The sequence below is a fragment of the Lagopus leucura genome, unplaced genomic scaffold (genome assembly GCF_019238085.1).
Source record: "Lagopus leucura isolate 7727_CA_CO unplaced genomic scaffold, USGS_WTPT01 Super-Scaffold_100004, whole genome shotgun sequence".
NCBI lineage: Eukaryota > Metazoa > Chordata > Aves > Galliformes > Phasianidae > Lagopus > Lagopus leucura.
Genome location: NW_024962264.1, coordinates 53,338,568 through 53,356,142, shown reverse-complemented (window position 1 = coordinate 53,356,142; position 17,575 = coordinate 53,338,568). Strand labels below are relative to the sequence as shown.

The following is a 17,575-nucleotide window of genomic DNA, read 5'->3' as shown; positions in this document are numbered from 1 at the left end:
CTTCTACAGCTTCACTGCCTTCTCTGTGATCAATGAAAACAGATTTTGACCTCATCTATTTCATTTCAGACCATGTTCTGCCCTGAGACATGTGAGCGCAACCTATCATAGTTATAGAGGCAATCGGGGCAGAATTTGTTCCTTTCCTGACAATTCAATATGTGATTCATGAACCAGAATTGAATCCAACTCTCCTTTCCTAGAGCTCCTCTGGTTCCTTGGCATTAGAATCAGTAAAAGAGCAGCAGAGATGAATTTATGTTGGTCATATCAGTAGAACTGGCTGGGCAGTCAATAATCAGAGCGCTCAGCAAGATGCTACCAGACCAAAAGTTAGTTGTTCTATCTTATTTACACAGCTTTTTCTGTAGCCTGTTTTCTTTCGTCACTTATCCCTGCACTGTTTAATTAATGGGATCATAAGACCTGAAAAAACACCTCGTAGTCTCAAACATTTCTAATTGGTTTAATAAAGTAAACAGAAAAATAAGATAATCCCCTCCACAACCATCACCTTAAGAAACACAAACCCACAGCGCCGGACGTGGAACACTTGGCGTATTCACAGGATATGCAGTTGCAGACAATAACCGGATGATCAAGTTTCCCATTAATCCCCAAGACAATGGATCACTTTTGAAAATACAGGCACCGTTTCTGCGCGTACCTCTCCATGGGCAACACCTACATGCAGCTTTCACCGCCACTCAGTGCAGAGGCAGGAACACCTCAGCACAGAAGGGGACACACACGGATTCTATTTGCAATGCACAACGGCCCGCTGATCAGTACACGTGTGCCACAGGGTGCCCCATGCCTGACCTACAGGAGTGAGCCTGCTCAAGACAGCCTCAGGGGCCCAGGGGCCCACACCAGGAGCTCATGTTCTGAGCTCTGGAGGTCTCCAGTGCCTCACACAAGATGACAGACATCACACACTGTATCACAATTTTCTGTAGGACTCACTTCTCAAATAGAGGCTAGGTTGACATCACTTTGAAAACCTCATCCAAGACATCTAATGAACTGCATACAGGAGACTCATCTACAGTAGGTTCGGCGTATGGTAAAAATAAACTCCTTAATGTAACAAAGGCAGTAATCAACATATTGCGTATCAGGTCTGCAAAGCGCCAATTACCTGATGAAGAGGAGCAATACAAGATGGATCTAGCTCCTTATTTAAGTATTTAAATCAACGTAAGGAAAACAACAGAACCATATATAAAACACATGAAAGATTTGAGCAGAGATTTGAGTTCCAATTTGAATATAAGAGGAGAAAACACATTCAACAACAACAGCACAGTTCAGGATCTCAGGCATCTGCTATGTATTGCTACTGTCTTGATTATGAGAACTCTTTTTTTTTTTTTTTTTTTTTTTTTAAGCAAACTATTTTCATTTCTTTTACTACTTAATAAAAATGCATTCAAAGCAAAACCCAGAGCCTGATCCTGCCCTTCCCAACCCTATTAACAACAGTCTTACCACAGACTCCAGTGGGAGCAGGATTTATCCATTCCTGTGGGCCACGCTCTGAGCCTTTAATTCAATAACACCTTATTCACCAAATAGCTCAATGAGATTAGTTGTGGTTTCAAGTATTATTCATTCCACGTAAGGGGTCTATCGCTCTGCACTGCCACACCAGGGAAGATATAAATAATTTGGGGGAGATTTCCTAAGGCACAGAGGGAAACCAAGCATCTTCCAGGGGGTTACCTGGAGTGAGAGGCCTTTCAGGTTTTGCAAATCTTCCCTGTAATGAAATAAGCACAAGAAATCCCTTCTCTCCCTTTCTTTTGCAGGTAACATGACCTACTAAAGGATTTGCAAATAAGCTGGGAGAGGGGAGAGAGTTCATGTGTTTCTGAGATTTTTGTTAATTTTTTGCAGTTATTTCAGAGAGTTTAACAAAATTTGACAAGATCAATGAATGCACGTGCAGTATGTCTGGCTTCTGTTTCTTTTATACCTTACTATATTTATTACACTTACTATAAACTACCCAAATGCCCACACAGTGCTTGAAATGAAGGCTGCAAATATCCCCTGCCTCTCTGCCAGCAAAAAAAACCCTCTCTCCTACCAAACGAAGGCAAAGCCAGCATGACATTTTGATCCAGTATTTTCCTGCTTGAAAAGTTGTGCCTGGAGGGCCGCGTGCTGCTGCCCGGGCAGCGAGAGGGGCAGTGCGGGGGGACGAGGCTGTCAGAAGTGCTGATTCATGGCTATGACTGGGGGGGCGCTCAGCAGTGGGGCTTCATCCTCGTGGGTGAGAAGGCATAAACAGGAAGGAATGCTGACTAGTGCGCAGGGCTCGGGTCCTTGAGATATCTGCCTGACACACACGTTGTACACTCATTGGAACAAAACCGGTTAATGCGGCTCTAGCCATAGGGAGAAAAATAGTTGCAAATGCACAGAAGTCATGTAAATCAGAACTGCTGCTCTATTTTACAAGAAAATTTCTCCATTAATTAATTTCATGACTTAGAGCAAATGTGCATGGCTGGAAACAGGGGATCCTGCTGATACCAATCTCACAGCACAGGATACCTTAGTTTTTCTCTTTGAGATATATAGCAGATGTACTCCCTGGCTCGAGTCCAGGTGCAGACTGGGTGGTTTTGGGGCTAAAGCTCTGCCTTCTAACTTGCTAAAGTCTACGAGCAACTTTTCTGTTCTGGGGTTACAACATATCACGCAAATAAAACAGGACCTTAAAATCCAAATTCTCAGATTTGTCACATTTATAATTAGAACGATCTGATACGGCTGGCATTAGTGCGAGGTAACAACATATCACAGAGGGACAAGCAGACAAACCAAACTATTTCTCACCCTTAAAAGGGGGATTCTTCCAAGAAGAAATGTCAGGAGAGTCACAAGGGCTCTGCGCAAAAGCAGCAGCTCTTCCTCTCTATACCCACTCACACAGCCCTGTGCCACCAACCAACTTAATCCAGAACATCGTGCCATGGAATGGAACCCTGGAAACAGCTTCTGCACCACAAATCAAAGTGAAGAAGGACTTTTCTGAAGATGCAGGTTACTTCAGAGCTACCTGCATCACCCACAAACCCCCCAGAAAGAGCATAGCTCTGTTCATGTTGCACACAAAAATTCCCCATATGGTAAAAAATGAAGTTTGATAAAAGTGTTTGTCACTGTATCACCAGATGCAGAGCTGGCTGCCTTTATATCTGCTGATGGAGCTAATTTTTAAGTTGTCTGGCCTCATTTTAGAGAAAGAGAAGAAAGTAAGAGGGAATGGAAGGAAGGAGGGAAGCAAGAAGTAGGGGAGCATTATTATAGCTGCTCAGCACACAGACCAGCAGCGGACAAAACGGGAACAGCTGTAAGGAACCTGGCAGCAGCAAACTCTGTGAAACAACAGAATACAGCCTGGAAGACGAGAGAAACCCAGAATACAGAGATAAACTTTTTTTTTCTTTTATTCATTAGGCAAGGATGTATCGTGTCAGATTTTGGTTGTCTCTTAATACTCACACCTGGCTAAATACAAATGAAATTAATTTTCCAGCTGCAATCTTTCCACATTTTGCGCATGATGATTTGTGGAAAGAAACCCTATCACAAACTGTCAAAAAGGAACATAAAACATAACATGCAATATTTTCTGATATAGCTTGAAACCTAAAGAAGCTAATCCAGGGAGAAGTGGATGGAATTGCAGAGCTGAGCGCATCAAAGCTACTCACTGAAGGCTCCTGCAAAGCTGCCAGCACTCCACCCAGTTACAGTGGAAAAAAGCAGGAAATCACACACATATATATATACTGTACATATAATAATAACAGTAACATGCCTGCCATAAAGTCATAGAATCAGAAAGGTTGGAAAAGACTTCTAAGATCACCTAGACCAACTGTAGACTCATCACAACCATTTCCACTAAACCACGGCCCTCAGTCCCACATCTGCACATTATTTGAACACCTTCAGGGACAGTGACTCCACCAGTTCTCTGGACAGCCCGTGCCAATACCTCTATTTCTGAGAAGAAATTTTTCCTATTATCAAACCTTAAGTTGGTGTGAAAACTGCATGAAGATGATCATGCTGCAGTCATGGATTAGGCCAGGGCTCCCTGCATGACCTGAAATGACCACATGCCTCTTACATCTGTCCTAAACTATATCACTGTTCTTTAAAAGGTTTACATCTAGTATCATCTGGCCAGTCTTTTTTCCAGAGTTTTTTACTGAAAATAAGTAGAAACTCTGTCTATAACATAGTCAGATGCAGAACAGTGGTTAGCACTGCACACAGTGATATTTTGCTTTCTGATGGGGAGGGTCATATTAGTAATGCATTTGGCTTTCCTGGAGCCAGGCATGCCTGCTATAGGCAGAGATCCTTTCAGTCAGAGTTGTGCTAAACAAGCATCAGGTCCTTTAAAATCAAAAACAACCATTTTATAAACAAGTCAGTGCTGAAGAAAAATCCCTTTTCCCAGTATTAAAATGGCAATTCACTTTCTGGTATTTTACCTCGCCCCATATTATCAAAAGCATGATAAGTTAAAGGCTATAACAACGTTATAGCACCAAAGGTCCAAATTGTTTAGATTTTGCCCTTCTTTGAAGCTATTAGACTGTACATTGGCAATAACCCTTTGGAAAATATTATCCCTTGGAGAAAGTTAACTAGTGTACTAGCTTTCCTGAGTAAACCCAGGGAACACTGAACATGAACTATGAACAAAAGTCTTCAAAGTAAGAAGAACGACAGCCAGTATTTATAAATAGGCTGAAGAAAACTGCGTAATGTTTTTTGCTTTAGCTTTCAGTATTAGTACTTGGACTGGCACCCAATATTAATCCCTCCCATATTTCTCAGCTCTTATATAGAAAACACAGCAGTCATACAGCTGTGGTGTTTGAAGTCTGAGCAACATGCTGTACGTGCTACTGTTTGACATTTTATTGACAACAAAGGCCCTAAGCTTGGGAGCATTTTTAGAGATGGCATTAACATAATGAACTCCATCTCTATGGGCTTTTCAAGGCAGTTCTTTATATAAAGGACTGTAAAATAGACCCAAACCAGAAACAAATGCTTTCTCTACTCTTTTAGCCACAACCTCCTCTGAAATAACAGGTTTATAACCATCTTAAAGCCAAGAATGGTCTATAAGTGCAGGAGCATTCTCCATCGCAGAAAGATGATATAAATGGTGAAAAATTGAAAAGAAAAAAATATATCAACATTTCTACAAGGCAAAAAGAGCAAAGCGTGAGACCTGCACTACCATGACATTATAGATGATAGCCTAAGCTTCATCACGAGACAGCGAAAGGAACACCACTGAGATTTCCACCTGGAATTTCCTATCACCCAGGAACTGAAAAGATGCATTTGCAACAGCGCAATGCAGAACAACAAAGTTTCAGATTTCCTAAAAATATAACAAAATTCAGCAGATTTTGCTTATTACCAGTTCCACGTCAAATGGACCCTGTGTGTGGGCAGCACTCAGCCACAGGCTGGCTACGCCAGAAACCCAGCCCACATTCACAGGATGGTCCTAAACACAGAGAAGAGAGTAGTGCCTTCAGCAGGAATCAGTAATTTTGTCTGCAATGCTCTGATCTTCCACTCTTAAAACTTCAAGAAAACTCTTCAATGAAAAAGCGCTTGGCAGAGTTTCCATCTGTTCTTGGCTGGACTCACTAGCCAAGTCTGAAGCACACAGAGCTCTGCTTTATGTTTTTATTTGCATGCAAGCAAAACTGCACAATATTGAAGTCTGTTACTCAGTGAAATGGAGTAATCATAGTACTATCAGCCTGATCTAAATGTAGCTGCTAAAAAAGTAAACTTCAGATAATTAGGAATTTCTGCTGTTTGTATGTTTTCTCTTTTCTCCTGACCTGTGCCTTCCTGAACTGTACATCCCAATATGCCTTACTGTAGCCTTTTCCAATCACTTTAAAAGTACTAGGTATCTACAACAGCAACTTATTCAGACCCTTTTGAAGATAACAGAAGAAAATGGCTCACATATCAAACAACAACTTAAAAAAAATTAATGTTGCAAAGAAGCTTTAGTAAGAGTTCAGTGAAGAACTAAGCAGTAAGCCTGGTAAATATCACAATATTCACCAACTGCAGCAGTAACTTGTTGGCAACCATCTTCTTTACCTCTGCTGGTGTTCAGCAGCTTCCCTAAAAGTCCTGGCACCATGCAGAACTGTAACTTAAGTTTTTCCCGGAAGCCCTAAGATGCTTTCTAAAAACCAAATGCATTTGTAGCCCTAATCCAATCTCTCCACCCTGGTACAAAATCTTTTCGTATAGAAGACAAGCATTCTACATCTCAGAAGGAGGCAACATTCATTTTCCTATTGTACTGCTCTGTGACCTCAACCTGCAGTTATACAAGAGCAGGAAGCATGGACAATTCATTCTTAATGCTAGCTCAGTCCTGGCCTCTCCTGGGCACTGGCTGAAAATAATACTAAACCATGCTGAATCATTTACAGTAGCTTTATGGTGTGGATTATCATTCAGAGAGGACTGACCTGACCCCAGCACACTCGTCTCTTGCATCAACGCAGACTGGACTCCAACCAGGCTGGAACAAACACCACCCATGCTGGCATCAACACAGAGATCATGTCAGAGACTCACACGTGGGATAAACTTGCTATAAATTTATCCTTGTATTAAACATTCAGTTATTGCCATCTCCTTGCCTCTACTGCCTGCATAGGCAGTGCAGACATATGTGCAGTTTTTTTATTTCAAGCAGATTCCCCACTCTTATTTTCAGAAAGATGCTGGCCATTATGAGAAAATACTTTGTTAATTAATGCTTCCAACAGTTTCACAGACTTCTAATTCCTTTGCTAAAATAAAGGTCCTTTATTTTGCTTCTTTCTTCAGATAGATTTCGGGCTCAAGGCATGGGAACAATTTACCTCTTCCTGGATACTTGAGGCGCTGTGCTGCAGCATACTGCAAAAATGGGAGCTTCTCAGTCATTAAGGACCAAGTCATATGGTTGCACACTGAATTCCTTCTCTTTCCACCATCATAAAAGGGAGTGCAAGATGTTGTTGCCATTTATATTCCACTGATTACACAAGCTATTTTCATGGCAGAACTATGCTGCTACATTCCTCCTCACACGCTGGACAGACTGAGCTTTTTTAGTGGAATCTGTTAAAATGGATGTAGGTTCTGATAGGACAAATTCTTCAGGTTGGGAGCTTTTACTATTAGTCATTTTAAGGTAATCTTTGTACCCATCCTTCTCAAATAGCATGAATCCCCTGAATGATAAAAGAGCACAAAAACAATAGTGACTGTAAGCGCAGAAGAAATGTGTAAAAAGCAGCTTTTGTTAAGCGTTCACTCAGAAAACCAACCTCTGTCTGACTGTAGATTGTATTTTTTATACGCTTTCCCATCCTTACAGATCATTTTTAAAGTAAAGGAAACAAAGGTTTTAATGGTGGGCCATTTTCATTTTTACTAATGATTACCAGCCATCTATATTTTCTAGAGAACTCATACACTAAATAAAAAGAGAATATAAGAATAAATCTCTTAAAAAGAATCAATTTGCTGCACATCAATCCCTGCAGGCCATGTGCTCATAAGTCAACAGTTTAAAATGAAAACATCTGATCAAGGTAATACACCTGTTAAAGGAGCATAAAACTCCAAACCCAATGGTAAAATATAAAGATTATGAAACCTCTTAAAGGAGTCATCAAAGTAAACTATTAAATAGACACATCTGCTTCACACCAGAACACGTTCCATCAGTGCCACTCACGATAAATGAGCATTAGGACAAACATTTCATAAAGCCTCTGCAGAAAATAGGTTTCTCAGAACATGAGTCATTCAGCTCAAGAAAAGAAGAAAGTAATGTTTTAGCCTTCTGTGCACTGTGGAGATCAAGGATCTCCAAGCAATGCAAAATATTAATGATCTGAGCTCATCACAGAACTGTACGCTTGCAATTTATCATTCACGTCTTACAGATGGAGCAAGAACGATACCCACATGCAGGATGAACTCATTACAGTCACTGAGGGCACTGAGAACCGAGCACAAATATCCACCCAAACTCATAGTGAATGATTACTACTGCTGCCGCTACTGCTGTTATACTGCCAGACTAGTTCTCGATTCCTGCTGCTGTGGTTCAGTCTTTCACAGTTTTGCTGAAGAGGAACTGAAGTTCCACCACAGTATGGACACCCTTGTGGTCTGCCCCCAGGAAGTGATGCCAACCTCACAAGGACACTTGTTTCCAAGACACGTGCGTGTGTGCTGTTGCTGTTGCAGAATTAAGGGGGGATCATTTCTCTTTTGTTTCCTTCTTAAAAAAAAAAAAAAAAAAAAAAAGAGCGCTCAGGGCCTCTTGTGAGGGATTTTTGAGCCCCTTTCCAAAACCTATTGGGCCTTTTTGAGGCTCATTTGTAATTACACTTAACTATATTTTGCAGTGCTCAATCCTTTTTATTGTAGATGGGGTTGGCCAGGAGCTTAAGATGGAGGGAGGGGTTTTGCATTGACTGCAAGTCTCTTGCTCCAGACTTCCTTTCTCAACCATCCTCCCTTTTTTTTTTTTCTATTTTATTTTTGAGACACAGGTTTTGCAGACATAAGAGGAAGAGAAATACAGTTGCACAGAAAGGGTCAGGGAAGGGGCATGAATTCTCCTTCACACAACATCTTTCTTTTGGGCTTCCTTCCCAACACGATGGCAGCACAGCCTCCACTAGCTGAACCACCCAGGGAAAGGCTGTAATACGCCTGATAATGTTGATTTCACACTCCCAGTTGTGCACAGGAAAGCTGATCCGAGCGCCTGAACTTTCTCAAAGCCTTCACTGCTCCTCACAGGCCCAGCCACGTCTCTCACAACACAAAATCCCCCACGTTCAGCTTCAGACCTAGCTGGAGGTGAAACCCCACTGCACACCCCTCGGGAGAGGATGCCTCAAGTCCCTCGACACAAGTAAGACAAAAGGTGTGCCAGCACATTCACCACGCATGTCCTGCTCCCGCCACATACATACACACTTGCTCAGCCTCCCCACGCAGCCATATACACAGAGGAAGGTGAACCACATCCAGTGGTAGCGGTAGTGCAAGCATGTCGCTGTTAGTTGTGTGGTGCCGGGGTGATGTGAGGCCTGGATGCCTGCAACAGCTGCCAGGAACAGTGAGCAGGATTACTGACACCATAGAGCAAAGCTGCTCATGAGACAGGCGTTTCCAGGAGTGGATCCTTCACATCTTGGGAGTTACCTACTGACTACCCCCAAAGCTGCCCCAGCACATCGTGCTGACAGGCAGCCACCAGCACGCACCAACCGCTCAGCCCAATCCCGCGCTGTGCTTCTCACATCTGCCACAACAGCTGAACAGCCACCTCCGCTATCGCGCTTAATATAACACTGCATTTTTGGCATTGTTGTTCGAAATGCCCTGTGCAGGTGTCAGCCTGCTTAAAGGGTACGATATGTGTGCTTGCCTCGCGCTCCTGCTCAGTGTGCAAATCGTTACCTCTTGGAAAGTATCGCCTCTGTGCTGCTGACATTTATGCAGAACAGTGAAGTCTATTTTGCCAGCTATGACTTCAGTGCTGCTCTCAATAACTTTAAAGATCAACCATAACAAAACAGAAATGCTTCTGAATTTTATTGGCACGTGTTGCCACAAGAAATACAAAATATGTGCAACAGTCACCATTGATACTTTATTTTTTTTAAAAAAAGAGAGAAAAAATCTAGCTGAATAAAAAAGCCGTCATAGCCTGTGAATCTGCTCCGAATCATAGAGATAGGTTAAAAGAGCCAAGTGATTAAAAAAGAGCCCTATGGAAACAAAAAGCAAAGAGAGCTCGGCCCTCAGCAGTGCCTTCTGCCAGCACCCTGTACAAACTGGGCCAGCCTAGGCTGAAGGGGTTAATGCCAGCCACACATTATACCCAGCGATGCCTTAAATAATCATCACATGGCTCCTGTAATCTGTTCCATGCTGTCAGCACTGGGTTAGTCATAATAATATCAGATAAGAGCTGTTCAAAGTGACATACTAACCAACATGAGAGCCACATGACTTTCTGGCTACGCTGCTGCCCTTCACCTGAACTTTGGCTTAGTTAGCTTTACTCCAGGACAGCACGTGGCTGCTGCAGGCTGCTGAGCTGGGGTTGCTGGGGGTCCTCTCAGGTTTTTTTTCCGATGCCAGGCACCCCCTGGGGTGAGGGAAGTGATGGAAATGCTGTCAGGGGCATTCGGTGTTGCTCCTGCTTTCCATACTACATACACTTTCCATACTACATACATACACTGCAGTGCCCCACTTGGCAGGGAGGTGTGAGATAGGCTGTAGTGCAAAGAGAGGAGCTAGGAGAGAGCTGGGTGTGGGGCTCGGTGAGGGGAACAGGGTTGGGGCTCACAGGCAGGCTGCAGGGCTTGTCAGCGGGGAGAGCAAACATGAGGCCAGAGAGAAAGCACAGGGGTTCAACGGAGGAAGGGAGAGATTAAAAGGGAAACAAAAATTAAGGGACAGAGGTTGTTGGTATGCACGTTAGGAGACAGAAAAAAGTGAAAGGACAAGAAAAACCAAAAGCTTGAAGCACAGATCTCTGAAGCCCCTCACCAGGTGCCCTACAGCCAGTGCCAGAGACAGGAGCACATCCTCACCTCCTGCAGCTAGGAGACCAGCACGGCCTCCTTACACAACCCTCTGTTGCAGTTTTTAGCCAGGGATCAGTCTGTTTAGTTTGCGGGTGTGATGTTTCCAGCACAGCAGTGCCCTGAGGTGCCAGAATGCTCAAACAAACAAACAAATAAACAAACAAACAAAAAACCTACCAGAATAATTAGTAATACCAAACACAGTTCCAGCAGCTGGGCAGGAGCAAACCAGAGAAATGGTAGCAATTCCATGTTCAAACATGAGGTGAAGACAAACCTGTTACAGGGCTACACAGGTGCAAAGACATCCTTATTGATAGGTACTGCTTGGGAGAAGATACACGTTTTGAACCTTACAAAGTACCCAGTTAACATTCACCTCTGCGACATCAAGCCACCACTGTGCACCAAACATATCCCCAGTTCAGCCCCCGATAAGCAAAAATGACAGTCAATCAAGCCAAGTGAAGTCAGGGCAAGCACAGCAACAGGGAGAGAAGGGGCAGGGGGCTGGTACTCATTCACCCGCAGACAGCTGAGACTTGCTGCCCAGGCTGCTTGCTCACCACTGGCCTTACGTGGCTGGAGAAGCTCCTGCCACCTTCAAGGATGGCTGGGTCAGGCCTCAGCATGCCAAGAATCTGTTTCTCACATAGATGCTCCTTCTCCGGCATTTGTGGATCTCTTGGGTATCATATTAATACCTTCTCTGGGTATCACTTTAAGCTCGGGGAGGTGCATGCACAAAGACTAACATAAGGGAGCTGGGTTGCCTGCATTCAGGGGATGCAAATAAGCACCTCTTGGTTCAATTAAAACTTGAATCACTTCATGGAATATCTGTATGATTCCCTCTACTGTACAAGGAACTAAAAACATCTATGTTCTTGAGTCCTTAATTTCAGCCAGATAAATCTTGGAGCATAAATTTGGTGTGTAAAATCAAATAGTCTTTGTTCCTGCATTGTTCTTGTGAAGAATTACTGTAGTATATAACTCAGTACAGTGGGGAGACTCGCTCACCTCAGCAGCCTGCACCCTTTCTCCTACCTAACTGCAGTCTAAGGGTATTTTCTCTTCTACTGACACCTGTCAAAACTGGCATTATGTATCAGTTAAATACCTGGAAATCACTCCTTGCTTTTTTAAGACCTCCAGCCCTAGACAAGGCTTTGGGATGCGCTCACGTCTTCCCCTATGAGATGCTAAAGGTATTAGCCCTCTTCTCTTACTGAGCTGTGCAGAATTTTGTTCCAAACTATGCCATTTATTATTCATTATTATTTAATGGGACCAAAGAACGCAATATGTGTAACCAAGAAATATGCCAAGTAATGTTCTTTCCTTTAATGGCTAGATCAAAGGGAAGTTTATGAGGCTGGTGCTGGCTCAGCCAGTAGTGGTATTTGCCCCAGATCCTCTCGTTCAGAGTCAAGTTTTACTGCAGCACACCTTGCTCCAGCACAACACTTTAAAATCAGGGACCAAAAGGCATGTCAGGCATCTGAAGTTCACTTTCCTCCATGAGCTGTTTTTCCCCTCCCAAATAAACGCTTTTTGGAAGACATTCCTCTAAGACAACTTGCAGTAAGTGCTTAACATAGCATCTTGGGTACTCAAAAAGCAAAGAGTCCTTGGAGAACACTCTCCCTCCTCATGCTGTAAATGCAGGCACTGGGTGATGGAAAGGCTCTCAGACACGCCAGAAAAGGGACGATTTTCTGATCTCTCTTCTTCCTTCTCTAGGCACCAGCTGCTTTATCAACAACCAGATCCCCCCTCCTCCTCCCAGTAAGATTTGTAAACGTCTCTGGAAAAGTTGTAAAACTAGCTCTAGCAGGATACACATTCACGCTAATACTGAAGACTCTCAACTGCGATAATTTAGCAGATCATTAATCCCACTCTCTAAAGGAGGCTGTAAAGCAGAACTAAATATGCAAATCCTCTTGTGCTTTAAACTTGCATCTGTCTGTCCGTCCATCCAACCATCTATCTATTGTAGTGGAATTCTCCTAAGATCATACTGTATTCTAATCCACTAATGTAGCTCAACTGGAGCATACAAGATTAAATTTAAAAAAAAAAAAAGATGTTAAAATAACATGAAGGCTCAAGCTATCAGAGGCCCCAGTACCATGAGTAGTCTTAGAGACTTTACGATCTCCACCACACGTGCAGAAAAGGGGCACTCACAGCACTGGGGGTTAGTAAATTAGGTTTTTATCGCCAATCACTGACATTCAAGCACCGATTACTTTAAGTCACAAGTGCAAATGAGGTGGGTGGCCTCTTTCTAGTCCACTTCATTGCACTGCAACACCATCTGGCATGACCTCCAATTCCTACTCAGGACAGTGAATGCAGTGGTACCAAGGCGTTTGGGTACGCTGGCATGGCTGCAGGTGGCATGCTTGCACAGTCACTACCCTTGCATTGCCTGGGGCTACATATTTTGCTCGCTCGAGCAATAAACTCTCTCAACCAAATGTAACTAAATGTATGATTTACTCTTTGCAGCTATTTCAGCATGGAATTATTTCTGTTTTAACTTGGATTCTTTTGTATTTTTTTTTTTCTGGCTTTAAATCAGAATCCTAAATGAACATTTAAAAATGTAATGATCTTTGCTCCTTAAAAATTGCAGTATCAACGTCTATGGGGCACCTTCACAGCCAGCACTGCAGTGATTTTTAAGATGCAGCACAAATGATAGAGTGCTAACAAATGCGAAGTAACATTGCGGGTGAAAACTCAAGAAACAGTTCTGGAACCTACTATATGCACACCAAGTCCAGGTGGAAGCAATGTCCCTCATCTCCTCTGCAGTTCTGCAGAGGAAAGTATGGCAACAAGAATATGAAAAGCTTACAGAACCTAATCCAATGGAAAATACCAGCTCCTGCTGGAACCATAGGAGCCGTGGAAGGAAAGAGATGCCTTATTTCTGTTCAGGGGGAAAAGGGGCACTGTGCAGATGGGGAAGACCCAGCTTCAGCAGTTTGTGTCAGGGAATAACAGATTTATTCATAGCTGGAAAGCCCCGTGGGGAGTTTCAGCAATCTTGAGGCTGGAACTAACACTATCTCTCCAGCAGCCACAGGACTCAGCTCTTGTCTGGAAGTGCAGCTGATGCTCCCATATGGGATTTAGCTGCTGGCAGAGAAACTCTGATTTGCTACAGAAACCTCTATTCTCCACCCACGGTCACTTCCATGCACTGTAAGGAGAACTACTTGTCTAGGAAGTACCTCGTCAGCTGTGTCTGCATCTTCCAGCTTTACAATGTTCCTATTTCCCCACTGAAAAAAGCTCCTGCCTAGAGTATTCCTCCAAGAGGCTTGTGGCGTAAGGGACTACTTGACCTTATAGAAGGTTCCTTTCTAAGGACCATCTCTGAGTTCCAATTGCCCCAGCAGAACTGTTATGGTCCTGTGTGGAGCTTCCAGTTGACTTCACACGTTGGATTCCAACAGAATGTTGGTGGAGACCTGTGGGTATGCCACGTTGTCTTGCACGCTGTGGAAATCACCAGTAATACACCATGGGGGAACTTCCATGCCTGTTTAGGTTCATGAGAACTTATACATTCACTTGTACAGAAACCTGCAAGCACCTCAGAAACCAAGCAATTGCATCTGAAATCTCATCTAGAATTTTTCCTTCTTTCCAGACTGCTATGGGCAGTTTCTTCTTCTCACTGTTTGTGCCAAGGTCCTCTGGGTCCAGCTCAGCCATTTAGACCACAGTTTTGAGCCCCGTGCCCATTGGACAAAGGGTGTAGAGCATTATTTGAATCATTTCATATCATATACACAAAACAAGATAATACAAGCAACTGCTTTACAGAGACATAAAGTTGTATAAGCAAATGTTAATAGCTCTTCTTTCTGTTCTTGAAACCAGAGAAGTAAGCAGCACACAAGTGCCATCAGGCCTTTGTCATACTGACACTCCATCTAGTGCACCAGACCTGGTTTTTGGTGGGATAGAAAAAGGAAAAATGCATATATAAATGTATGCACCTATAAACACACAAAAGATGTGCAGGTAGATTCGTGAGTAAGGAAAGGAATAGCAGAAGCAAGCCCTACAATTAGTTTTGAAATTAACTTCAAGACAGAGCACGACAAAAAACGCTAAACCAGCTTCTTAACCTCTACTCCTAATAATAAGACTACTCTCTTCTGGTAATCCCACATCTCCCAGGTCAGGAAGTAATGTGTTTTGTCACTCAGGGTTATGCATTTTTATGCAGTTGTATCTACATATAGACAAAGAAAAAAAAACGTGACCTCTGTATAAGGATTTGTTTACTAAATATTTCACACCTCAAACACTTTAAACTCAAGGAAGAAATAGAGAGGGAACACAATCAGAGAAAGAGGGAAGGGAAGGGAATCTGATAATTAAGCATGCACATCTTCTCTTCTGCCAACTGAACTGAATGGACAATAGAAATTAAACCAAAGTTATAAATTTTCAGTATGTGTATGTTTTTATAGGGTCCCACATGCCTGGGTCCATTTCAATAGGAAACAGCTCAAGAATTAAAAATAGGAAAAAAACAGGGACTTTTAAAAATGAAATCCTCACTCACAGTGCATACAGACACATTCAGATATTTACTTTCAGAGATTCATAGAATGGTCTGGGTTGGAGGGGACCTTTAAGACCAACTAGTTCCAATCCCCCTGTAGGCAGGAACCTCCAGACCAGCAACACCTCCCTCTAGACCACGACCCATATCAGCTCTGCACCCAGGGACTTTAGCAAATACACTGAATGTGTCCCATGCTCTATTGCATGCACTCAGTATTCGGAAGAATGGGAAATTTCTATCTGGATACCATTATCACCTGAAGAAAATACAGGTTGGTTGGTTTGTTTTTTCCCCTACAATGCTTCAACATGCTTTTCATTATCTATGAACAAAAAATAGAATAATTAACTTTATAAAAAATGCTATTTACTTCAGTAAGAGTTTAGCTCTTTCCCCTAGTAAATGAATCACATCCATCTAAATTTCAGGCTCACAACAATGAGCTTCTCAAGAATACAATGCAGCCTAGTCTAAAAGCATCTTCTCAGCGCTGAAGACAATGAGTTCACAAAGAGAATGGCAGAAGTAGCCAAGTAGTCGTACTGTCTGCTGTCTCCAGGATTTTCTCCAAATTCAGTTTCCTGCCATTTGTGAGCCACAATCACTGTTTTGAGGAGGCATTTTACAGACAACTACAACATACTGCAGAACACTGCATGCAGTATGGCTGAAAGCAGAGTAGAAGAGCTAATAATTCTGCTCTTACAACACCAGCATAAAATGTACCCCTGCAAAGGGAAAGATTAGCATTAATTGCCTGTTGTCAAATTCATCATTTTTCCCAATTTATTAGAAGTTTTGTGCATTGCAGCACCACCAGAATAAGTTTGCGAGTACTGCAATACACCAATCTTTATTCTGCCTTTGGCAAATTAATGCAGATATTTTGCCTTATGATAATTTGTAATTAATAAGAGATTTAGGAAAAAGTCCCACTCATTTGGAACTGCAATGCTACTATTATTCATTTGAAATTCAACTCTAAGGTTGTTTTTTGGTGGGTTTTTTTTTTTTTTTTTTGGCTTTTCTTTTTAAAGAAAGATATGCAGCTCTCTCTTTACCACATCCCATTTATTGCAAGAATACTTAATATTAGTAAATTGGTCCCTTTGGGAATCTAAATGTAGGCACATATAATAATACACATTGAAAACCATAATTCTATCATAATCGCTTCTCATTTGAGGCTGTTGGTTTTAGGTTTTTATGGGGGGGTTAATTCAAGAAGGAGGTTTCCTCACTGAAGATTTACAGTAAGATTTGAGTATTTACATAAACAATTTATGTTTGGAGTGCAAGCTCATTCATGCACAAATAACCCTTTCACATATGAAATTCTTAAAAGTAAAGCCACACAGTTAAATAAACTCCTGTACTACAGCTTCACTTCAGGTAATCTGTACAATTTTCTGCATAAAAGACCAGCAGGTCAGCCTGAAAACCACTTATGAATGATTTAAAATATAGGCAAAATAATACAAGCCTGTACATCAAAGCCCAAGGCTGTATTTTTAAAGGGCACTTAGTGTAGGTGACTCATGTGTGCAGCGTGTTCTCACGTCTTTAAGGTTTTTTTGAACACCACTAGGGACAGGCAATTTTAACTCATTCTCAGCCTGTAACTTTAATAAGTGGAGGAAAAAAAAAAAAAAAAGATGAGACTGAATCCACAGTCAGCAAAAACTTCCCACATCGCTCACTTGACTGAGCAGGGGAAGAAGGGGATGCACAGGGGAAGGGAAACCAAGCAGAGGCATAAGTGGGTTTCCAGCTGTCAGACACACGTGCCTACATGTGCTGCAGAGGTGCTGGGCACTGCTGGCAGCCCTGATCCTCCACCCTTCTGGTGCCACAGAGCATCTCTCTCATCACCCAAAGTGCTTTCTTCATAGACCCATTGGAGGTAGGAGTGAGGTCACTCCTACCTCCAATGGGTCTATGAAGAAAGCACTTTGGGTGCCAGGGCCAGGGAGCAGGATTCAGCTGTCGCGAGGAGGCTTTCTTCAGAGGCACATTGCATTTCCATTTTAAAATATGCAGGTTTTTCCCAGGAGAGATGGAGGAAAGAGGAGAGCATTGTCTTTCTTTAAAAGGATAGTGCATTAGTGACTGTATTTTTTTGTTAGATCCCAGTTTGTCTAGTTGGGGAATTTATGGACTTTTAAAAATAGATTTTGCCAAACAATTGTGTGGGCAACTGCTGACTTGCAGTCTGCACGGTATCTTTCCGTCAGCCTCAGGAAGATTAAAGCAGGTTCTATTTTCATCATGA

The 17,575-nt window shown here is 42.5% G+C and overlaps 1 protein-coding gene across 1 annotated transcript in view; it reads right to left on the bottom strand.

Annotated features, from left to right (window-relative positions):
- Nucleotides 1-6,576, bottom strand: part of PPARGC1A (PPARG coactivator 1 alpha) — an 85,314-nt gene extending 78,738 nt beyond the window's left edge. Inside the window, exon 1 of the mRNA XM_042871127.1 lies at nt 6,555-6,576. The gene's annotated coding sequence lies outside the window, so the exon portion shown is untranslated. The remainder of the gene's footprint in view (nt 1-6,554) is intronic.
- Nucleotides 6,577-17,575: the final 10,999 nt, after the last annotated feature.